Source organism: Quercus suber, unplaced genomic scaffold, assembly GCF_002906115.3.
Source record: "Quercus suber isolate HL8 unplaced genomic scaffold, Cork oak 2.0 scaffold_121, whole genome shotgun sequence".
Classification (NCBI taxonomy): Eukaryota; Viridiplantae; Streptophyta; class Magnoliopsida; order Fagales; family Fagaceae; genus Quercus; species Quercus suber.
The window spans coordinates 1,400,280-1,406,279 of NW_027069586.1; positions in this window are offsets into that span (position 1 = coordinate 1,400,280).

Here is a 6,000-nt window from a genome sequence, read left to right on the forward strand (position 1 = left end):
GTCGGTCTTCGATTCTAGTCGTCTTCCGTCCCTTGTCCTGTCGTGCATCTTCTTGCCTTTCCCTCCTCTGGGTTTTTCCTCTCAGGCCAGTAGTGTGTTCTCTGCGTTAATGTACTTAGTGGCTCGATAAAGCAAATCTGACATGGTCTTTGGGTCGTTTTTGTACAAAGAGAACGCAACAACAAGTATCTTGTCATCAGCTTCGTCTATCTAAAGGGCTTCTTTGTTGAAGCATGTTATGTAAGACCTCAGTGTCTCGTCTTTCCGTTGCTTGATGCTCATTAGGCATGTAGTGGACTTCTTATACCTGTGCCCCCCGATAAAGTGCGACGCAAACTGCGCATTTAACTCCTTGAAGGTATTGATGGAGTTGGGCGTCAATCTGCTGAACCATACCTTTGCGGGACCCTTCAACGTAGTTGGGAAAGCTTGGCACATGTTCTTATCTGCAATACCTTGTAAGTGCATGAGGGTTTTGAAAGACTTCAGGTGATCTAAGGGATCCTTAGACCCGTCATAGGCTTCTATCTATGGCATACAGAACTTTGGTGGAAGGGGAATGAAGTGTCGAGTGCAGTAAAAGGCAAGCCCTTCCGGTGGACCAGCTCGTCAAGGTCGTTTGACACCCATCCCCTGAGAGCATTCATTATGAAGTCCATCCATTCTTTCATCAGTTGCATCTTTGCAACCATGTAAGGTGGTGTCGTATCCACGACAAATGGACGGCTGATGTCTTGTCACTCTTGTTTGCTCGGGGTGTTACTGCCTTTTGGTCCTTCTTGGTCCCTCTTTTCAGTGCTAATACCCTCTTGCTCCTCTCCGTGATTGTTGGGTCTCGCATTCCTTTGGCGCAGTTGTTTTTCCAGGTAGTGGTTTTGCTTAGTAAGGCATTCTATAGCCACGACGAGAGTCTGTACCTGCCTTTCGAGGGTAGTAATGTATGGTTCTCCTTGGTTGTTGTTGGTTGCCATCGAGTGAGTGAGTACCATACAACTCTTTATCTAGGAAGTGGTAGTATGACTGCTAGTCTCTACTACGTTTCCCATAGACGGCGCCAATTAATGATGCCAAAAATCATCAGTAAGTCGTACAGTCCTCACATGCCCTAGACAGAACCTGCGAAACAGAAACAAAGAAGACCTTACAGAGAGTACCGGTGTGGTACTGGCCAAATACCCTCCGAAGATTATGTTAGAGAGAATTTTTACAACTCTAGAGTGCCAGAACTGGAAAAATTATGTGTACCTTGATTTGTGAAGGCTTTGGGGATTTTATAGTGGTGCGGAGCAGACCTTAATTTCTTGGTGGAGAGGTATTTCCTTTTAGAGAAAATTCTCATTAATACTCGCAATTTATGGGATCCTTTCCTTACAGGGCTTCCTCTGATTATAATTGGGCGTAAAGTGCAAGACATTTCCATTCTAGGATTCTTGGAGACCACTCATGCCACGAAGGCGACACGTAGATGCCACAAAGGTGACACGTGGCTTTAGCAGACTGTCCTGCTTAGGTCCGTCTGCCTCGAGGGATCCACCCATCGCAGCTCCTCTCCATCCATGTTTCAAGTCCGTCCACTTTAAGGAGTACTACCATCGTATCTTCCATCCGTCCAGGTCATGAGCCCGTCTGCTAATTTTTAGAATGCCCAGACCGTCTCTTTTGGTGACTCCGTCACTAATGTCTGCTCTCGTTATTTATGTTCGTCCATTTGGGGATTTTATCCCTATCAATATCTATTCGGATCCTAAAAATGAAGGTATTATGAAAATATTATGACATTTTTTTGTATTCTTAGACTTCTTTTTTAGCACAGTCAAATTTGGTGAGCCAAAATTCACGGTTTCACACACAATTTTCTTGTGTTGTCTTTTTGTTTGTTTTTTTTTAATGTATAATTTTAAAACTAGTAATAATTTTTCACTGAAAATTTGCTGTTAAAATGCTGTGGACGTAAAAAATAATATAATAATATCAAACTGAGACTTACCATAGTTGGAAATAAAAAAAGGGATAATTATACTAAACCCACCTGTGGTTTGGGCGAAAATCACTTTACCTACCCGTAGTTTGAAAAGTATCACTTAACCCACCTGAGGTATGTTCCGTTTGTTTTCCGTAGCCCACCTCGGTTAAAATCAGGGGTAAATAGGTATTTTTGCTTAAATTTATGTCTCTCTCCTCCCAAAACAAAAAATAGCACAAAAATGCAAGAGAAACAAGATCAAAAGGGAGGGACCAAAACAAAACCGAAATCCTTAATTTCAAGAACAATAGAGTTGAGTCTTCAATTTCAAGAACCAGACGAAAAAAGAAAGGTTCAAAATTCTCAATCTTTTTCCGTTAATTTTCTCAGTAAATAAACACGAACCTTTTTTTGTTAGTGATAATAGTAATCAATTAAACAAATTAAAAAAAAAAAAAAAAACAGCTGAGAAAAGTAAAGTTGAGAGAGAGTCTTCATATTCAAGAACCACCCCAAAAAGGTGAGAGATAGAACTCAGACCCTCGATCACCCAAACGGAAACTCAAAAAACTAAAAAAAAAAGAACCACCCCAAAAAGAGAGAGAGAGAGACCTGGCGGCGAAGATCGGCGTGGCAGAGCTTCGCTTCGATATCTTTGGCAGTACAGTTCTGCGGGGACTTAGACTCGGAGAGTCTCCGGCGAAGCTTGCAAGGCAATTTGGGCGAAGAAGAAGAAGAGGATGAAAACGATGTCGCACCACTGTCATCCAACGAAAAGTCCATAACCATCGCTCCTCCAACATCCCCCACTTTCCCTTCTCTTCCTCCCTCAGGCGACGACGATGATGCAGATTTCTCCTCTCTTCGCCTTTGCAGTGGTGGGTTCGCAGTGGTTTGTGGGTTTTAATTAGGATCGGTGTTAGAGGATTTCAGTTTTGTTATAGGTCGACTTTGGAGGTTTATTGGTTTTGGTTCTGTGGGTTTTGTTTTGAATCACTAGTTCTGGGTTTGGTTTTGGCTTGAATCACTGGTTTTAGGTTTTGGTTTGAATCATTGATTCTGGGTTTTGGTTTGAATCACTGGGGGTTTTCGTTTGGATCACTGATTCTGGGTTTATTGGTGTCGGATGGTTATAAAGTTTTGGGTTTGTGTACTAATGCCAATGCCGATGCTGATATCGATGCCGTTGTTTTGTTGATGGGTTTGTGGCTTTTGTTGATGGTCCGTGGTCAGTGGACGGTGGTTTTGGGTTGTGGATTTTACTGATGGTCAATTGTCGGTGATCGTTTGTCGTTGGGTTCCATTCAAAATTTTTTTTTTCACTGAGCAAAGTCGTGTTCTTCATTTTTTGTTTTTGTTTTTTTATCTTCTTCTAATCCGAATCAAAGAAAGCCAGAAAAGGAAGAGAGAGACTTAGGGAAAGGGATGAGTGAATAGAATATCACCACCGTTGGTTTCGATATTGTATTGTTTGGTTATTTGTGTAAGTGGATCTGGGTTTTATTTATTTTTAATGTGCTTCATGTTCAAGATTTATATGAATTGAGAGAGAGACCAAACCCACTTTTTGATCTTGTTTCTCTTGTATTTTTGTGCTATTTTTTGTTTTGGGATGAGAGAGACATAAAATTTGAGCAAAAATACCAAACTTTAGTTGTAGCCTTAAACTTTAGGATCATGTTTGTTACCAAACTTTATTCTTTATAAAATTTTTTGGAGAAAAAAAAAACTGCTTTTTTTTTAATAGATTTTAATATTTTTTCCATGAAAATAATATCAAAATTCTTTAAAATTGGTCTATTAATAAGTGTCTTAAAATTACCACTTAACCGAACCCTAGTTAATTGAACCAAACTAGTAAGTTGCCCGTGCGCTGCACGGATAATTTTGTGATATTTTTTGTAAAATAGTTTTGAATAATGTTGTACATAAATTATAAAGAAAAAGTAAACTAAATTAGAGTAAATCCAACTCTTTGATTGTCTTCCACTCATCGATAGTGCAACATTAAGACATGGTGTGGGCAAGTGTGTATGCATGTGTATTATAGATGATTTAAAATCAAACCATAGTAGCATATGACTTTACATTACGCACCAAATATTCTCTCTACTTTTATACTCAAAACAAAAACTAACTAACCAAATTACCTTACCTAAATCATATTTAAGCCCCTAATTTAAAAAGAAAAAAAGATTACCTGTAGGGGTTTTAGTGTCTTAATGGTGGTGGGAGGCTAGTATAACGGTGGTGGTGACTCCTCATATTCCTCTTTCTCTCTCTCTTTCAAATGTTTTGTTAGTCTCAAGTCTTTCATTTTGGTAATATATAGTGAAATAGTGCCTTTTATTTAACAATCCACAACATTTTTGTGTCTCTCTATCTCTCTTTAGAGTCTTATCTTGATAGTTATTTCTATTAGCCCTTACTTATTTTGTTTTTTAAAAAAAATATACTAAAACAGTGGGTATGCTAAAAGATATGAAGAATAGTGAAAGATGTGGTGTAAGCTTAGGCAATTAATGAGATATTAATGAGATAACAGTAAAATTAGATAATGTGAACTTTTGGATAACAATAAAAAAAACTTAATGAAAGACGTAAAAAAAGACTAAATGCAAAATTAGAGTGCTACTTGGCAGGATTTCATGCACTCTCGCATGAGGTCTCTGAGAGAGAGACATTTTGTAACAACTTTTATTCTACAATATTCCTCCAATATATATATATATATATTTTTTACTCATACATTGAACTGAATAATTATAATGGTTATGTGTGTGCAATTTATAATTGTTGTTTTACTGCATATTTATAGCTTTCTCAAGGTAAGATTAATTTTGTTTTTTTTAAATCATGAAACCAAAAATAAATGCAAAAGAGTAACAGGATCGTAAAAATCAAATAATTTGTGTTGTGTTCACATATTTAATACTATAAAATAAAAGTATGTCCAATTCTCTCACTGTCTTCCACTCATTGATAGTGCGTAAAACATGGTGTGGGCAAGTGTGTATGCAAGTGTCTTATAGATGATTTAAAACCATCGTAGAATATGGTTTTACATTGCGTACCAAATATTTTTTCTACTTATATACCCAAAACAAAAACTATCCAACCAAATTACCCAAACCTAACCTTTCAATTGTATCAATTTGGTCCTCAACTTTTTCAGTGTCGTGTTAATTTAATACCTGTTGTTATCACTTGGATGAAAAAAACTGATGTGTCAAATTGAATGATAAAAAATTATTTTAATGACACATTAGCAAACAATTATAACCAAAATCTTAGTTTTTGGGTTGAAATTTTTACTAATTATTATTTTTATTGTACATGGCAGATAAAGCATGATCTATTTTTTTGGAGAAAAATCAAAATTGCAACATATGTCTTCCAGCTTAGGGAACGATAAATTTTTATTTAGTATGTTATATATAAGTTTGTTGAATTTGGTTTGGTTTTGAAGTAGAATTTGGGGATTCTATAAATTTTGAAATTTTAAGTCTTAGAGTTTTTGGTATTTGCGTCTCAGTAAGAGTGTTTTTTTTTTTTGGTTGAGAATCAACGAAGTGCCTTTTATTAAAAAAAAAAAAAAAATCAGAGTCTGCTAGAAACAAAAGAAAGGAACTGTGGGGAGCATCCTCCATCCTTGCCCTATAATCTAAAACAATTAAAACAAACAAAGCTAAAACAAAAGTAACCATATTACCCTCTCTCTTAACATGAGAGTAGTGTAATTTACTTAAACATCTTGTCAAAACCACACTGAACCCTGGTTTTTGCCCCCAACTGAATTGTGCATCCTCAAGATTGACCTTAACCATGTCCAAGATAGGAGCTCTCCAATGAACTCGGATTAGGGCGGACTGTGGTTGGGGAGGTTGTTGCACTGCCTTGAATTCCAGTAGAATTTTGTTGGCCACATTGACGAGCTGCTTTGGATTGCAACAAGGTTGGTTAGTTCTAACTCGGTTCCGATGTGTCCCTAGTATCCAAAACATGACTGAGAACGCTATCCAAAACATCAGTAAGTT